The sequence below is a fragment of the Podarcis vaucheri genome, assembly GCF_965113315.1.
Source record: "Podarcis vaucheri genome assembly, chromosome: 9".
NCBI lineage: Eukaryota > Metazoa > Chordata > Lepidosauria > Squamata > Lacertidae > Podarcis > Podarcis vaucheri.
In genome coordinates, this window is record NC_138767.1 from 16,499,922 (window position 1) to 16,519,666 (window position 19,745).

The window sequence follows — 19,745 nt, forward strand, 5'->3', positions numbered from 1 at the left end:
CCACATGGCTCCATTGATGTTGGTAGAATGAGGCTGCTTCATGCAAGAGGGTGATCTTGCTGGCATTTATGAGACTCAGAGATTGCTGAGATAAGGTTAATTAGAGCAGATTTGTTTAAGGCTCTGCTTGCTGATCAGATTGGATTGTTCCAACCCAATCCGGGCTATATGTGGGAAGGACTGTTTTTTCCATTCTTCTTCCCCCTAAACCTGGATCAATGAGAGATCTAAGAAAAGACAAACCGGCTGTATCCAGATCAGGTGAACAACTGATGAGCCAAAGGGGCAGAAAAAAGGGGGGGGTCTTAGCTGAGAAAGATGTATACCTTCTGCAAACTCAGATCAGGTTGAAGAACACATGATACACAGCAATCCTGCAAAGATGTTAAATCCTTAACTTCTTAGATCAGTGAACAAAAAGTCTTCCTTGCAATCTAAAGCAAACAGGGTTCCCATTATGCAGGTCTCTTTCGGTTTTATTTTAAACAATAGGCATACAGATCCTCATCGAGATTAACTAGCAGAAAACATTTTAAATTCTGAAGAGCTAATCAGTCCCAGGCACGCTCTGTTTTCTCCCTTCCTCCGGTCTCTGACCTTTCTCTCAGCCCTGTGGCATCTCTAGCTGGGTTTTGAATACTGGTGCAGGGAAGTAGTGTCCCAGGTGAGGGTACAGGTCCTACCTTGCTGTTAGCCAGCTGTTAGCTGCCCACCAGGGTTACTGTCATTGATGCCACATTAAGGCAGCGTCCCCTCAAAGTGTGTGGTCTGGGACAGTCACCCCCTTAAAAAGGTAAAGGTACCCCTGCCCGTACGGGCCAGTCGTGACCGACTCTAGGGTTGCGCGCCCATCTCGCTCAAGAGGCCGGGGGCCGGGGCCGTCCGAAGACACTTCCGGGTCACATGGCCAGCGTGACGAAGCTGCGCTGGTGAGCCAGCACCAGCGCCGCACACGGAAACGCCGTTTACCTTCCCGCTATAAAGCGGTACCTATTTATCTACTTGCACTTAGGGGTGCTTTCGAACTGCTAGGTGGGCAGGAGCTGGGACCGAACGACGGGAGCTCACCCCGCCTCGGGGATTCGAACCGCCGACCTTACGATCAGCAAGTCCTAGGCACTGAGGTTTTACCCACAGCGCCACCCGCATCCCTGTCACCCCCTTAGGAACACTTTAAATAAAGCGTATCTCCAAGTTTACATACCCGCCAAGTGTCCTGATTTTCCAGGGACAGTCCTGGAATTACAGAAGCCATCTTGGTTTCTGATTTGATCCTGGAATATCCCAATTTTCCTTTTTCCTCCCTGCTGCATCTCAGAGAAAAATTAAAAGTGATGCGTGTATGTGTATGTGTATTTGGCTAGTGTGAGAACAGGATGCCAAACTAGATGAGCCTTTGACCTCATCCAGCAAAGCTCATAACTCGAAGCCTAGGTAGGGCTGACTGGCCTTGATGCTTTTTTAAGCCTTGGGAAGATATTATTATTGTTATTGTTATTGTTATTATTATTATTAATTCCACCAGTTATTTACCCCCTTGAGTTTTTAGGTCTTTGAACGCTTTTAGGTTCTCTTTCTGTGTCCCATTTTAATTTAGCTTTAATCAGTTTCACTGTTTTGTAGCATTTTCTGCATATGACTTAGGATGCAAGCTATCTTGGGTGTCACTTTTGAGACAGAAATTATTGCATTGATATACTCAAGAAATAATATTGCATCCTTACAGTACCCATGTTGTTGTTGTTTAGTCGTTTAGTCGTGTCCGACTCTTCGTGACCCCATGGACCAGAGCATGCCAGGCACTTCTGTCTTCCACTGCCTCCCACAGTTTGGTCAAACTCATGCTGGTAGTTTCGAGAACACTATCCAACCATCTCATTCTCTGTCGTCCCCTTCTCCTTGTGCCCTCCATCTTTCCCAACATCAGGGTCTTTTCCAAGGAGTCTTCTCTTCTCATGAGGTGGCCAAAGTATTGGATCCTCAGCTTTATGATCTGTCCTTCCAGTGAGCACTCAGAGCTGATTTCCTTAAGAATGGATAGGTTTGATCTTCTTGCAGTCCATGGAACTCTCAAGAGTCTCCTCCAGCACCATAATTCAAAAGCATCAATTCTACGGCGATCAGTCTTCTTTATGGTCCAGCTTTCACTGCCATACATCACTACAGGGAAAACCATAGCTTTTACTATATGGACCTTTGTTGGCAAGGTGATGTCTCTACTTTTTAAGATGCTGTCTAGGTTTGTCATTGCTTTTCTCCCAAGAAGCAGGCACCAGATAAATGTATGCAAATAAATGCAATAATAATTAACATCAAGGCCTAACATGAGAACGTACATCCCAGATCTGGAAATCAGACCCCAACTTTGCTCTAGTACTAAACATTTGAGAATCAGCTTGCATACACTGAATAACCAAGGCTGGAAGATGTTATGTAGGGTCTTAGGGTTGTTAAGAAGGGTTGAATGAGGGGAGACCATGTGTGCTGTCTTGTGCTCCTTGGAGGAAAACATGAAAAATCAATACAATAAATAAAAATTAAGTCATGTTTGGAACAGCCTTCAAATAAAGAGGTCCAGTGTACGGTGGGATTGAGTTCATGATGATGGAGAAGGATTATGTTGACAGACCTCATCTTGAAGGTGCTTAAGTTGAAGGTGGTTTAGTAGTGGTGCATACAGAAAGACAAGCTGCAGACACAGGTGAGGAACATTTCACAATGTTGCACAGACGTCTGCTTGTTCTCTGTTTACATGTGGTTAGTCTGGGCCTTGAAAGCTTGGAGGTCATCCAGGTTGACCACCCAAGGCCTCTAGCCCATCCAGGGGTTCAGATTACAGCCCTGCCTGCGTCTCATCTCGCTTTCCACCCAGTTAATACATTGCACCATCAGCTGGTCTTGAGTACGGTTTAATAAACCACACGAGACAGCAGCTACCAGCTGAGACTTGTGGCATGCTTCCATTATAAGCTTGTGGACTTCAAAAACCCTGATAGCTCTTAATAGTTTCTTGGCATCCAATAAATCCACAAGGAACCTCAGGGCTTGCGAAGTACAGCGCTAAACCAGTTATTGACTCTGATGGAACTAATTAGGGTAGTAGGGAAGAAAGAGAGATTTGGGAGAGGCATTTTTAATTATGGCTGTGTTTGGGTCCTCAAAAGTGCTTTTGTGGTATAGATTAATTACATTCTCCATCTCGCTGTTTGGCTATTTGTGGCCAATTGAAACAAGGTTGCATTCATTTTTTATTAGTTGCTGAGTGAAAATGTGCAACTTGTCCGCCAGCTACATTTTGGGCATTCACTGTTACACGCAAAATATGCTACACAATTGCTATTAAATGTGCAATTGGCTATATCATCTTCTAGCTGGTGTGATGCCTTCAAATGCAGTCATTGTGATGGAATATGCAGCAACTGCCTAGCTGGCAAAATCTAGATCTTAACTATATGGAGTCAGGGAGGTGCGGAGAGAATCGTGATGGTGCCAAGAACTTGGGTTATATAAATCAAAAGCAGGGCACCGACCTTGGCATTTGATTCAATAGCAGGGTGTAGCAACTTGGAAGGCAGAATGCCAAGATGTCTTGGACAATGGTTTTAGAAGGGAAATTACCACCATTGGATGCGCTATTCTAGTGTTTTGATCCAAAAAGATGGCAAGGAACGTGTTTTCAAAAATGAAATCTGGGCTGTGGTTTGGGTGGAGGAAGGGGCTACCTCATTCCTCTTAGACCTAGAGGATTAAAAAACAACGAAGACATTTGCGGGTTTTTATTAGACCAACTTGGAAGCATTCAAGTCACATGGAATCTTTTGATCTAATTCGCACAATGGGTTTACATAAGAATCAGACCAAAGGCCCATCTATCATCCTGTTTTCACAGTGGCCAGCCTGATGCCCCTTGGGAAGTCTGCTAACACAACCCAAGGTCAACAGCCATCTCTTGCTGTTGTTCCCCAGCAACTCACATTCACAGAGGCACGATATTCATAGAAGGCGAACCTTGTGGCAAATAGGAAATGTAGACCCACACACTCCAGTTCCTGACACTATGAATCCAGCAAGAGCCAATAATTAGGCTTGTTAGTTGTGTGGTTGTTGCATAGTTGGCCATTATAAACAAAGCTGTTTGGTCCACAAAGCTCTTTGCCACAAGATGTCAATTTGTCAGCAGGTTCACCTGTGATTGCAGGAGCTTGCAATAGATAATCCTTGGAGTTCCTTCCAAATCTAGATTTCTAAGATTCTATTGTTCTAAGGCAGCTGCTGTATTTATTAGTCATTTGAATAAGATCATTGCTGGACATTGCACACCTTCCTTTCTGTGCTGGATGAGGGCTCTGAGGCCTAAACACAAGTACATGAATCTGGAGCCCAGCCTAAAAACTTATGACATTCCTGCCTCAAGAACCTGATACAGTGGTACCTCGGGTTACATACGCTTCAGGTTACAGGCTCTGCTAACGCAGAAATAGTGCTTCAGGTTAAGAACTTTGCTTCAGGATAAGAACAGAAATCGTGCTCCGGTGGCGCAGCGGCAGCAGGAGGCCCCATTAGCTAAAGTGGTGCTTCAGGTTAAGAACAGTTTCAGGTTAAGAACGGACCTCCGGAATGAATTAAGTACTTAACCCCAGGTACCACTGTACTGGGTACAGTCAGTGAATCCACTCAGTGGTGGAGCTTCATGCTCTGGCACTGGGGGGGGGGCGGAGAGCAGGTGTGGGCGGCACTGGTGCGAGTCCTGGGGGCGTAGTGCGCAGCCCGTAGGGACGTGGCACGCGTCCTGGAGGCATGGCGCCCAGCGCGGGCGGGGCAGCAGCCACGATGGCACCCCACCAGGATCGCGCTACCAGGGGCGGTGCACTCCCCCCGCACGCCTCTTCCTCCGCCAGTGTCGGGACTTTCTTCCAGAATAATTACTCTTCACTTCTCCTTTCCTTCAAAAACCCACCTTCTCTTAAAAGCCAGCAGCTTAATTCCTCAAAACTCATCATAATCTGAAACAAATCTTAGGTACCTCTCACTTCATTGACTCACATTTCTGCCCTGGCTCTCTGCACTATATTTAGACACAGTGAATTAACTGTGCATTTGCCCCCTTGCTTCTTCTTCTTCTTTGGCAATCACTCGTAGCCAAGTAAGATTGTCTTCCATAAACGCGGTTTTAACAATGAGTCCGTATGTGACTGTGGAGGCCAGTTCTGGACCCACACGTCCTTCCACAGTGGGGGCATTGGTTTCCGGGTGGGAGTTGATCACAGTGTGGATTTGCCAAGCTTGCACATACCCTCCCTTGCTATGGCTTGGAGAAACTCTGTGTCAAGCCTTGTTAGGAACTCTGTCAGGACATCATGTACAAACCTGCTAACAAACCAGTTAAGTGTATTAACTGGCTTTTTGGTGACAAAAAGTGAGAGGGGAGGGAAGACAAAGGAGATGGGCAGCATTTGGACACAACGCTAAATCACTAAATGAGAATGAGCCTCAGCAAGTCTCAGTTGCATGCATTCCCACCTTTGACAGTGGCACAGGTGAAAAGCAAGCCTTTGGTTCATTACATCTAATACCCTTTTAAATGTGTTGTGGAAGGGGGGTTCATGGTTGGTTTTCATTCTTATTCTATTATGTATTTTGTATTGTTTTTTTAAAATCTTCTATTTTGGTGTTGTGAACTGCTCTGAGATCTACGGATGGAGGGCAGTATACAAATTTAATAAATAAAATAATAATAAACGGTGCTATTTTTCTGGGGAAAGAGGTGCTGGAACTCACCACGAATCCCCCCCCCCCCTGTTCTCTTATATAGTGGTACCTTGGTTTTCGAACAGAACGCATTCCAGGAGTCCATTTGACTCCTGGAACCATTTGAAAACCAAAGCGCGGCTTCCGATTGGCTGCAGGAGCATCCTGCAGCCAATCGGAAGCCGCACCAGATGTTCAGCTTCCAGAAATCGTTCAAAAACTGGAACACTCACTTCCGGGTTTCAATTGTTTTGGGAGCCAATTTGTTCAGGAGCTAAGAGGTACAACTGTAATGGCAACGGCACTCATCTGAGAGGTGCTGGAACTGAGTTCTGTTGAGTCCCAGCTGGAAAAAAAAATATTGAATAATAATATGAAAGTGTTTCTGAATAAATGAAGTTATTGGTACAAGCGTCACAAATTACTCGTGATCAGAATCTGAGTTACCCAGTTCATGTCAAGCCAAAGATTGCAGTACAAAAGTCCATGCATGTTGTGATGCCCTGTTTAATCTCCCTAAAATTACATTTATAGATTGTGGAAGAAACCAATTTCTTCCAGTGAACCAACTGTCATTAGAGGCTGTGGCACTCCTCCCCAGACCACGGACTTAAACAGGAAGTGAAAGAGACGTCTGCTGGGCTTTTCCGCACCCCACCCCCTTCTTCATCTACTGCTACAAATCTAACTTTACAAATTATTTGAAATGCATAAACCATGGCTCAGAATAACCTCATTTTTTTTTGCTTCCAGTTACTCACAGAATTATAGCTCATAGCAGGAAGAAAGCGATGCTAATTACATTCCACCAAAGAGACATATTTCTTAACAACAATTTCCTAAGCAAGCTTAAAACACACAGAGAGAGAATGATTCCACAGTCTGCAAATACAGTAACTCTGTTTTAGAAACCCAGCAGCCTTCGATTTAGGGCACAACAGACATTTTCTGCATAATGGTAATAACCTGAGCACTCTTTTTTTAAGATTTTTTTTTAATTTTCAATGCAGAATCATAACAAAAATTACAAACTTTGAATCCAAAATAATACTGTACAAACAAAAATCCCCGGAACATATAGAAAAAAAAGGAAAAAAAAAACAGAAAAGGGAAAGGGGAAAAAAACAAAGGAAACAAAACTAAACTAAACAAAAACGAAAAAGCACACATCTACAGAAAAAAACCATATCCTTACGTACAAAAACACAAATTGACTTCCTTCCTTTGTTCTAAGAGCTCAAAAAATTTACTCTTACTGTATTGTTGTGTCTAATTAAATTACTTCCACCTTGGTACTTTTTTTTTTTTACACCATTTTTTCTTTTTCTTTAACCCTGTAAAGCATCATTCATTACATACCAATATACTAACTCCAGAACAATGTTTTTTCATATACTCTTTGGCACAACCCCATTCTTTTAATAATTTCTGGTCCGATTGTCCCCTTATGTAAGCTGAGTCTTGCCAGATTTATGTATTCACATAATTTAACTTGCCAATCTTTCACTGATGGGATTTCTCTGCCTTTCCAGTTTTTAGCTATAAGCATCCTGGCAGCTGTTGTTGCATAAAGGAATACTTTCCTTTGATTTTCGGGGATCTCATTTGTAATTAAACCTAAAAGGAATGCCTCCGGTTTTTAACCTGAGCACTCATTTGGGGAGGAGGAAAGGCATCCACAACAACACTGTATGCCTCCCAAATTTCCCCCTTTGTCAATGCATGTGTTTCCTTCCTGGGAAACAACATAAGAGGTGGCTGCTGAATCAGGGCAGTGTCCCACCTACTCCAGCATCTAGTTCTCACAGTGGCCAACCTGATGCTAGTAAGAAACCCTATAGCAGACACTGAGCACAACAGCACTCTCCCCTCCTGTGACTTCCAGCAACTAGTATTCAGAAGCATTACCGCCCCGCCTACCATGGAGTTACAGCATAGCCACTGTGGTGCATGCTCTAGGTATCTCCCACTTGGACTTCTGCAATGTGCTCTACGTGGAGCTACCTTTCAAGGTGACCCAGAAACTACAACTAATCCAGAATGCAAGGGCTAGACTGGTGACTGGGAATGGCTGCCAAGACCACATAACACCGGTCCTGAAAGACCTACATCGGCTCCCGTTGCTCGGTCCCAGCTCCTGCCAACCTAGCAGTTTGAAAGCACGTCAAAGTACAAGTAGATAAATAGGTACCACTCCAGCAGGAAGGTAAACGGCATTCCCATGCGCTGCTCTGGTATGCCAGAAGCGGCTTAGTCATGCTGGCCACATGACCAGCTGTACGCTGGCTCCCTCAGCCAGTAAAGCGAGATGAGCGCCACAACCCCAGAGTTGGTCACAACTGGACCTAATGGTCAGGGGTCCCTTTACCTTTACTAGTATACCTGAAGGAGTGTCTCCACCCCCATCGTCCAGCCCGGACACTGAGGTCCAGCTCCGAGGGCCTTCTGGCGGTTCCCTCACTGCGAGAAGTGAGGTTACAGGGAACCAGGCAGAGGGCCTTCTCGGTAGTGGCACCCGCCCTGTGGAATGCCCTCCCATCAGATGTCAAGGAAATAAACAACTATCTGACTTAGAAGACATCTGAAGGCAGCCCTGTTTAGGGACGTTTTCAGTGTTTGATGTCGTATTGTGTTTTAATTTGTTGGAAGCTGTCCAGAGCGACTGGGGTAACCCAGTCAGATGGGGGGGAGCATGTAGATAATAAATTTTGAGGATGAGGATGATGTGTCTTTTCTTGGTTTCATCGCTCAGTGAGGATTTGAACCTTGGTTTTCCCAATCCCAGTCCAACACTCGGAAATCTCCAGATTTTTATATATTCCAATCCCATGAGCCTCATGATGGCCAATGATCAAGCAACATCTTGAGGGTAGCAGATTCCCCTTCCCTGCCCTAACTACTGCACTGTAATCAATTTATTTTATGTTTATTTTATACGTTGGAAACCAACCCTGATGTTTCTGTCATGAAGATGAGTAGTCTATAAAACAGAAGAAGAAGAAGAAGAAGAAGAAGAAGAAGAAGAAGAAGAAGAAGAAGAAGAAGAAGAACCCACCTCCAAAATTGTGTGAGGCTGCAACTGCTTCAAATGGCTCAATGTCTTGAGCAAACCCTCAAGTTTTACAACTTAGAAAGAGTTTTGACTTCTGCCTGGGATGATAGCAGAGGGCACGACCTTCATAAATGTGCACATGTGGGAAAACAAAGTCCAAGAACAATGAAGCCTTGTGTTACATCATACTAGGTCTGGGGCTTCATTTTTCTTGTTTTTATTGCAACAATTTACTGTCACAATGAGCACCCCCGCCTCCTCTCCCCAGAGCAAGAAGCCAACACAGACACAACGAATAAATAAAAAGAAGCTAACCGTGTAATTGTATTCGAGACATGTAGGGTTTTTTAATTGCCATTGCCCTTACCGAAAGTCCTGCCTTTGAGGCAGGAGTGGGCAGGCAAGATTAGGGTCTGTTTACAAGGTCCTGCACGCAGACATACACACAGGAACCACAGTTTGCATATGGGAAGCGGTTCCATGCACTTTCTTATCATGGGGTCTAGGAAGCAGACGCTGCAAACAGAAACCGAGGCAAGCCATTGTCATGTGGCTCCTAATCAGTGCCTCACCCACTGGTGGTTTCGCTTGTCTGCTCAGTTTGTGGGCATCTTGGCTTGGCATAGGTAGAAATTGCTTAACCACAATTAGCATCAGGAAGAGACTGCATGTTTGACTCTGAATTACAGTGGTACCTCGGGTTACAGACGCTTCAGGTTACAGATGCTTCAGGTCACAGACTCCGCTAACCCAGAAACAGTACTTCAGGTTAAGAAGTTTGCTTCAGGATGAGAACAGAAATTGCATGGCAGCAGTGTGGCAGAAAACAGGAGGCCCCATTAGCTAAAGTGGTACCTCAGGTTAAGAACAGTTTCAGGTTAAGAATGGACCTCCAGAACGAATTAAGTTCTTAACCCAAGGTACCACTGTATCTGGTTTAAAAGGCTGCAGATTTCAAAAGCAGAGTGTGTTCTGGAGGAATGCATCCATTTCTATATTATTATTCTATATTGTTATTGTTCTATGTTGTTGTGCACAGGTATCTTAATTGAGACAGCCCATGAGCACACTTGTCTATGCACACTGTGTAGGCTTTTACAGGAGCTGGAATCTTGGTTGTGCAGGTCAACTCATGTAGAGATCTATGCCAAGGACCCATCCCATACATCAGCTGGCATGGTGCAAAGTGAAGCATCACAGCTTCTTCCTCCTCATGAAAATGTGTTACAAAAAAGAATAAAATCAAATCAAAGCAGAGACATATTAGCAACTCTGGTAGAGCAAGGAAATACAGTGGTGCCTCGGGTTAAGTACTTAATTCATTCCGGAGGTCCGTTCTTAACCTGAAACTGTTCTTAACCTGAAGCACCACTTTAGCTAATGGGGCCTCCCACTGCCGCTGCGCCACTGGAGCATGATTTCTGTTCTCATCCTGAAGCAAAGTTCTTAACCTGAGGTACTATTTCTGGGTTAGCGGAGTCTGTAACCTGAAGCGTATGTAACCTGAAGCGTATGTAACCTGAAGTGTTGTAACCTGAGGTACCACTGTACTGGTGTGGTGAAAGGTACATTCTGAGGTTGCTAGAGACAAGCAAAGCACCTCCTTCAAATATTGATTAATAATTACGAATGACCTCACAACACAAGCATTGCTTGGAGAAATGACTGCCACACAATGCGGCGTAAAGTGATACAGAACGAACATGCGAAGGGCACTTTCCAGACATAGCTGGGAGGCATTTATCCAAATGTTCCAGCGTAGCCCAGCCTCAGCCTAGGAAAAGACAACAAGCAAGGCTCACCTCAGGGTTGGAAAGCATGGACACACCATGACGTGTCGTTGGGGTTTTATTTTCACTTTACTTTTTGAAGGGTGACAGGAGATTCTTTTTAAAAGTCTGTGAAAGTAACCGAGTGATGGGCGAACCCTTAGGCACAAAATGACAAGGATGTCCGTAAAAATACCGGTACCTACAGCTTATCCCATAAAAAGGAACCCGCATCTATAGCTAGAACTGGGCGCTGACACTGCTCACAGGGCTGGCAACCAAAATGGCAGCCCTGTATTTACGCTCTGCTCTTCCTGAATGTGCACGTAAGGAAACACATGATGTGGTGCCCAACTGCCCTCCTCTCCCACAGCAACCAACAGTGTGGCAGAGCAATAAATTAAAATCAATAAAAAAATTAAAAAATTTAAAAAAACAGTGTGGCAGAGAAATACAGAACACGATGGCATTACTTTACATCTGCTCCCAGCCTGCATCAATATCCAAAATATCACGAGTACTAGTCTTTCATTTTGTTCTATTGTTATTTTAAAAAAATATTTATACACCACCAACATTTTAATACATCCCAGCTGGGTGTCCAAAGCAGTCTGCCGTGGTGTAAAAGCAGGTTCCTATATACAAACAGGCAAATGAAAGAACCATTGTTGGTTGGTGATTCATGAGTGGTTAACAGCGGCAACAAGAAGTCATGTGGCATTTTAAGGACTAATAGGGGAAAAAAATGTTGCTTTACTTACTACAACACAGCTTTCATGAACTAGAACTCATTCCCAGGAGAGCTACATTCTGTCTCCAGGCCTGAGACCTTCCACATGCTTTAAGGTGCTATTTTTGTTGCAGCAGACCAACTCAACTATCTGTTAGAAGGTTTCCTTCATTATGGTTTATTGAGAGATATGTAAGCATGTTTTTCGGACTGCAATCCTAGGCTTGCTTTACCAAGGAGTAAGCTCCATTGAACTCGGTCAGGCTTGCTTTATAGGATTGCATTGAAAGTCCCCCAAAAGTTAGCTGGGTCATGTCCAATGAATTGGATCAATGCAGTATGAAAGCAGTCTCTTATATGCTTGGACAATAAGAATTCCAGCTATGTAAACTAAATGAAGATGTCCTTTTTTATTATTATTATGAAATCTGCTGAAAAAATGTTTTCAATGCCCTGTAACCATAAGTTCCGGTGAGTGTTTGAGACGCAATGTTTACCTTGTGGCCATGGGTCAGTAAGGCTGTCCCAATGAAATCATAGGTTTATTTCTGGGAGGTGTTCAGACTTCCTTTGTATTGTGGTGAGATGCCACTGATGATGTTTCCACTCACAGATAAATTCCAAGAAGACACCCAGGAACGTCTTTCCACTAGACTGCTGGAAAGACATCAGGAATGTTCTGTGTCTTCGTCCTCTTGCTGTGGTTATAATGAGTAGATGAAAACATGAAAAACAGTTGGGCAGGACAAGAAGCCTGAAATTCGCATGAGCCCCATAGCTCAGAAATATTTGCACAAGTGAAAAAAAAAAATCTGACTTTGGGAGCCAACGTTAAATGGACCAAGATCCACATGTCCTACTTTACGGAGGCCCCCATTTGTACTTTTTCTGAGAGAGACTAAACTGTCAAATTCATTTTTCCCTATATGCAACACCAAACTATGTGACAAGCATCTAGTTTTCTATGCACAGAAAGGTGCTGTTTTTATTATACATATATGCACACTCATACACACTCTCACACACATTCATGCCTGCATACATACATACATACATACATACATACATACAGGAGAGCATTCAGTTCTGCAGCCTCCCACTTGAAGTCTTAATAAACAGACGGAGTTTAACATGTCATGAACTATTTGTCAATATAATTTTAAGCGGAGCTGGCCTAAGACATTTCGACACCTGAGGCAAACCGCAAAATGGCACCCACCTCCCTGCCAGGGTAGAAGGAGTCAGTGAAGACCTACATCAGGAACAAGCGGGGGGGGGGTAAATAGCTACATCTGGATCTGCTGCCCCTGTGGACCTGATGCCTGAGGCAGCTGCCTCACCTTGCCTTGCCTGTGGGCCGGCCCTGGCTTTAAGAACCAAGCAGTTTCTCAGTAGAATGAAAGCACTGCCTGCCACAGGACCCTTTCTTTCTCTAGAATGTAATTCTCACAACCTCCTATAGCTGCCATATGGCCCCACCCCAGTTTGAGAACCCAGTCTTTATCTTTCGAGATTGCACAACACGTCATAAGATGTCCACCTGAAGGCCATTTAAAACCACTTTCCACAATAACTGTTTCCATTGAGTATTGCTGTTGTTGCATTTTCCACGGAGAAATAAAAGTCACTTGACTAAAATGGGCTAAACGGCACTCAGTCATCGGGCCATACGAGGAACTTCCGTAATTCACAGACTTGTGTGTGCAATTATATATTATGCTTTCCAGTGTACTCAGGACCTGAACACTTCAGGGATGGGCCTATCTATCTCTATTGCTTCTCAAAATCCTATCCACCAACTACCTCAAGATGCCATATCAGGGTTTGGTTGGTGGGCGGAGGGGACAGCAAAGGTATTTCCTGTGCGGGGGGGGGGCAGATTCACAGGCCCATCCATATACAGTATCCAATAATTAAATTGCTTTTAAAAAGTAATTTATTTTTTAAGAACTGGTTGTGATTTTTTTCAGGTACCTCACAACAACAATATCAACCTAGGTCAAGCCAGTATCTATCTATTTTGGTGGATTCATGATTGTTGTCACCTTTCCTGCCTACTCCTGTCGTGATATCTGCTTTGCATGCAGAAAGTGTCAGGTTCAATCCCCAGCATCTACAGGTAGGACCAGGATTGTCTCCCATGTGAAAACCAGCTAGTCAATGTAAGCAACACTGAACTTGCAAAGTATTTTTTCAGGCTCAAAAGCTGCTGCACCAGAGGAGCACTGGTGGAGGAGGGAGTTAACCCTTCCTCCATGTTGTTTCACTAGTAGAGGGAGGCAGGGGCACAAGTGGAAAGCCTAAAGTTTCCTTCTCCCAATACCATGATGGTCCTCTTTCAATCTGGGTCCCTTGCATCTGTTTTTCTCTTTTTTTAAAAAAATGGTGTTGAGTGATCTCCCTCAGCAAACACGTGGGAAGGGGCATATCCAAACCTGTATTGGGGGGTTTCATCTGACTGCAAAATGAAAATAAGGGAATTGCAGAGAGCATCGGAACCTAACATGACAGATAACCTATTGTTGCTCATGTATCAACATACTGCAGACGCCAAGTAGGTTGTGTACCATGCATTCAATGTTACCCTCATAGAATTTTGCAGTTTCGTTTAGACTTCAGGAATCACTGTTCCAAGCGCAGCTATTTCTCTAGAGAGTTAGACTGAGATGTTGTTGTTGTTGTTTAGTCGTTTTCGACTCTTCGTGACCCCATGGACCAGAGCACGCCAGGCACTCCTGTCTTCCACTGCTTCCCGCAGTTTGGTCAAACTCATGTTCGTAGCTTCGAGAACACTATCCAACCATCTCATCCTCTGTCGTCCCCTTCTCCTTGTGCCCTCCATTTTCCCAACATCAGGGTCTTTTTCAGGGAGTCTTCTCTTCTCATGAGGTGGCCAAAGTATTGGAGCCTCAGCTTCAGAATCTGTCCTTCCAGTGAGCAATCAGGGCTGATTTCCTTCAGAATGGATCGGTTTGATCTTCTTGCAGTCCATGGGACTCTCAAGAGTCTCCTCCAGCACCATAATTCAAAATGGACTGAGATAATAGGTGCTGTAGAGAAATAATCACATGCAGGAGAGAGCGGCCCCTGTTACCCTCCCTAAATGGCGCCCCAGACCTCTCCACGTCTCTTGGTTTTAGAAATCCAAAGCTTCCCTTTCCTCTCTGTAATGTCTACCTTAAAGTTTAATTTCCTTCTCCACATGTGGGGCTAGCCACAATTTGCCATTGCTCCTGCCAAACTTTCTGCCACGTGTTCAACCAATAATCTTCCTATATGTCTAACATCAAATTATATGCAGGATGTTCTTTCTCCATCTGTTGCCCATTATCGTCATAGTTAACATCTTGTAAACAACTTGTGTGCTGGTATTTTGAAGTTCAGGAGTCCAGAAACGTTCCTTTCTGGCAACATTCTTACTATCTACACAGTGCCTGTTCTGTTTTGGGAGGGCACCTGCGGGTGTGGAGGACTCCCTGGTCCTGAATGGGGTAACTGTGCCCCTGAAGGACCAGGTGCGCAGCCTGGGAGTCATTTTGGACTCACAGCTGTCCATGGAGGTGCAGGTCAATTCTGGGTCCAGGGCAGCTGTCTACCAGCTCCATCTGGTATGCAGGCTGAGACCCTACCTGCCTGCGCACTGTTTCACCAGAGTGGTGCATGCTCTGGTTTTCTCCCACTTGGAGTGGGGCGTTCATTTGGGGAGGAGGAAAGGCACCCGCAACAACATTGTGCACCTCCCAAATTCCCCCCTTTGTCAATGCATGTGTTTCCTTCCTGGGAAACAACATAAGAGGAGGCTGCTGAATCAGGGCAGTGTCCCACCTACTCCAGCATCTAGTTCTCACAGTGGCCAACCAGATGGTAGTAAGAAACCCTATAGCAGAACCTGAGCACAACAGCACTCTCCCCTCCTGTGGCTTCCAGCAACTGTGTCAGGAGTCCAGGTTCCCAGCTTGATAATGCAGTGAGTGTAGGTAATTAAAAAGGAGGATTTATTACAAAAACAAACACCATGCCGCAGCCGCTGACATTATCACTCAAGATGACTCTTCTGAAGACTTCTTCCGGGTTCTACAGAATATATTGAACCGTCTCCCCTTGGGTCTCTTGTTTTGCTTCCTATCTAGCAGCCCTCCAATTCACCAACTTCCAACTTATTGGATTAGCTCCAGCCTCTACCTGCTCTGACAGACTGCCTCAGTGTCTGTTCATGCCTGTTTGAGCTTCCTGAGAGCTTTGGCTGTGTTCCAGCCCGCTCTCAGTTGTTCCCTTGGCAACCGACATTCCAATCTCTGGAAGAGTCACCATTGACTGCTGTGTCATATCTAAGTCTCTGACATGCTGCAGGCTGCAAAGTTCCACTAGGAGCTGGCTCATTCCTGACAAATTGATATCCAGAAGCATTACCGCCTCACCAACCATGGAGGTATAGCATAGCCATTGTGGTGCATGCTCTAGGTATCTCCCGCTTGGACTACTGCAATGTGATCTACATGGGGCTGCCTTTCAAGGTGGCCCAGAAACTACAACTAATCCAGAATGTGGAAGCTGGCTTCGGCCTAGTATACCCGAAGGAGCGTCTCCACCCCCATCGTTCAGCCTGGACACTGAGGTCCAGCGCCAAGGGCCTTCTGGCGGTTCCCTCACTGTGAGAAGTGAGGTTACAGGGAACCAGGCAGAGGGCCTTCTTGGTAGTGGCACTCACCCTGTGGAATGCCCTCCCTTCAGATGTCAAGGAAATAAACAACTATCTGACTTTTAGAAGACATCTGAAGGCAGCCCTGTTTAGGGAAGTTTTTAATGACAGATATTTTATTGCTTTATTATGAATAATAATAATAATAGTCTGTTGGGAGCCACCCAGAGTTGCTGGGGAAACTAAGCCAGATGGACAGGGTATGTATGTATGTATGTATGTATGTATAAATAAATAAATAAATAAATGATTGTGGCAACGTATTACAATTTCAATGAGGGGTATTTGGGGGGTGAATTAGAATTTCCATACAAAACTTTATGGGCTGGAGCCAGATTTAGTCATGATTAAACCCATAGTTTTGTTAATCCATTTTTGTAAAATGGTGTGTGTGTTTTTCTGCGCTAGTATACCATAAATGTTTAAAGCTATTTCCTGTGTTTTGTCTCTTTGTCACACTGTAGCATGACCAGGGCTGGCACACCCATGAGGCAAGGTGAGTCAGCCACCTCAGGTGCCAGGATCCACAGGGGGCAGCAGATTCGGCATCCAAGGAATATATTACCTGCCACTGCTGCTGGGACCAATTATGTAGGTGACCAGCTGAGGAACCAGGTTTGGGAGGGTTACGTTTATGGTTAGTACCTTCTCAATTATCCATTCAATGGAGTTCATACACTTCTTCTTCACTTAAAAAGTTGACAGCATCAGCCTCCCTGGCCAGCATTTTGTTGGTTGTTGTTATTTGCAGGAAATTTTACAATATTTCATACGGCAGGGATAAATCATGCATTTGTAAATTGAGCATTATCAAGTAGGCTGCATAGCACAAAAGCAATTTAAAAATGAGCTATCTAATCAAAAGTTGAACAAAAGCAAGTATAGTCACTTCTCATTCAAATGTTAGCAATGCATATTTAGCCCTTTTCCATTTCAAACCTTCGTTAATACACATACGTTTTTCATTTCTATGTGAATTAGATCCGTTCTGCTTAACAGGCTTAGGGAGTGGCTTGGGAAGAGACCTGAGGGCCAGGGAGAGAGGCTTGGAGGGCCACATTTTGGTCCCCAGGCCTGAGGCTCCCCACCCTTGTCCACGGTGGTCTGGATCATATGCCCCTTAAGAACTTCATCTTTAACATTTGCTGGTCGGTAAAGAAATTTTAAACCCCATCTCAAGAAGATAGTCAGAACCCAATGCTATAGCTGACAATCCTGACTCAGCAATTTGATGGACTGAGACTTGTTTCTGTAACAGGGATCCTTGGCTCTGCTTCTTTCCCAGAATGCCTTGCAGGCCACATTCTCTCTGTCCTGTTCTATGTGCAGCTACAGGAGACCAGAGAACAGTCCCTTCCTACCTGAGAACAGTCTGTTCTCATCTGTCCTCCTTAAAGTGAAAGTGAGAACATGTAATTCAATTGATAAACATATTTCTTATTCCAGGCTTTCATTATTATTATTATTATTATTAGATGGGCCATTTGGGTGAGAGGATTTTAAAGGCTCCTTCTCTTTCTCATCTATCCACACACCCCAAAAAAATCTCCATCACCTCCCAGCAAGATAGATTGCCAGCAATAGTGAAGATACATTTGGGTTCTTTGTTTGCTTTTCACGTAAACTTCTATTTACTCCACACAGCCTGCTTTGCTTTGGAAAGCTGTGACCACAGAGACCTTATTTACACTCTGGCTGCCAAGTGACATTTGAAACCCAAATTTTAATTTTCATTTGAAACTGGACTTTGTTTTTGTTGCTTTCCTAGAAACTCAGTGACCACGTGTCTTTTGAATCCACCGATGTCTTCCCACCCCTGATTTTGAAGAAACTGGTTCTTCCACCCAAGCACATGTTCCCCAACCCCCCCCCCCCTCTTATTTTATCTTGTTTATGTCTGCCTAAACAAGGTAACCTCAATAAGGGGGTGGGAGAACTGTTGCAAAAGCAGGGCCGTCAATAAGAGCCCTCTGGTGGCTAGCTAGTCACTCTGCAGCTTCAAAATAAGGTACCAGTGAAATAAATGTCAAGAGGTCATGAAGAATCTTCGGACTGCATGACGCCTTAACCTAAAGTCTGTCGGTTGCATTGCAAATGGCACGGATGCACTGCAGTAGTTTGACACCATTGTGCCTTACGCCATTTCTTTTTTCTCACTCTTCACTAGAGGAGGGTGGACAAATCCAATTAAATGCACATTTAAGGAGGAACCCACCAAATTCACACTTTCAAAAACAAAACACAAAACAAAATGCAGCTACAGTCTGAAATTCACACATCTCTGACTTTTGCAATGCAACTCTCCAGCTGAATAACGGGTACAGAAATGCAATATAACTGGAGTAAATTGTATATAAGAATGCATTGATGCAAAAGAGAAAAGGCATGACATTCAGATATTTTGCTTTGCAAAATAAATGCGTTTATTGCAGAAGCTACATACAAAAATGTGTAAAATTCAATACATTCGCCTTCTTCTTCTTCTTCTTGGCCCTTGTGGTCTCTTCCAACTCTATGATTCTATGATTCTATTCTTCTTCTTCTTCTTCTTCTTCTTCTTCTTCTTCTTCTTCACATTTCATGTGTGTTGCGTGAAAAGGATCCCTAAAGATACTTGGGATAATTTTTTATATATTTGGAAGTGGGGATTACCATGATATATATGAGGTGGTATATAAACTTTGCCACCTCTTGAAGCAGCAGCAGCAGCCTCCCTATTAGTTTATTAGTTTAGTAAAGTTTATATATTGCTTGATAAACAGAAGGATTTGCGCACCCTGTTCCCTAAGGTGCAAATAACTAGACAACACACAGCATATTGGTTTTTGGGATCAAATAAGCCCACAATATTAGTGGTTACAGATGTGGCATTGTGGTAAGCAGCAGCACCTGTCACTCCTGCCCATCAACTGGGAATGTTTCTAAGGGTGAAGACAGCGGGGGAGGGGAGCACACTATGACCTACGTCAAATTGGGACATCCCCAAAGTGGTCCGCGTTTGAGGAGTGGCATGGCCCTAGCCCTCGCCTGGCCATCGGACAGCAGCCATTCCTCCCAGAGCCTTTTAAGAGGATGCCCTTACCCAGTGAGAGCCAGTGTGGTGTAGTGGTTAAGAGCGGTAGACTCGTAATCTGGTGAACCAGGTTTGCGTCTCCACTCCTCCACATGCAGCTGCTGGGTGACCTTGGGCTAGTCACACTTCTTTGAAGTCTCTCAGCCCCACTCACCTCACAGAGTGTTTGTTGTGGGGGAGGAAGGGAAAGGAGAATGTTAGCCGCTTTGAGACTCCTTCGGGTAGTGATAAAGTGGGATATCAAATCCAAACTCCTCTTCTTCTTCCATGGAGGTGTAGGCTACAACCTCCCCTCCAACCAAGACTTACCCAATGCCTATCCGCCTTACAAAGTTGTGAGAATCGCTATGAGGTAGGCAAAAGCCCAAATGGTGGTGCCAATTAGCCAAGTGGGGGAAATTCCTGCCCGGCCCCTGAAAATTAGGCTACTGGCATTGTCCACAACAAGATTGTACCATCCGTGAAAAACCCTAATCTGAGGGAGAGAGGGTGGGAGAACCAGCAAAGTGAGACAGAAAGACCCTGCAGGCCAGGCATTTAAACTTCTCCTGGACGTGGTGCCAAGGGCCGCAATTTGTCAGATGGTCCCGCGCCCAGTGGAACGCCCGCTAAGAACTGTCGCCATTGGCCCATTTGGCAGCAGGAAGACAATCTGGCCTGTGATCAGCTGGTTT

General features: G+C 44.5%; 1 long non-coding RNA gene across 1 annotated transcript; it reads left to right on the plus strand.

Moving 5' to 3' along the window:
- The first annotated feature begins 15,616 nt into the window (after positions 1 to 15,616).
- LOC309540143 lies at positions 15,617 to 18,325 on the plus strand. The gene is made up of 3 exons (XR_014223063.1): positions 15,617 to 15,728; positions 16,463 to 16,635; positions 17,474 to 18,325. It is a non-coding gene; the product is annotated as an uncharacterized lncRNA (long non-coding RNA).
- The last annotated feature ends 1,420 nt before the right edge of the window (positions 18,326 to 19,745 follow it).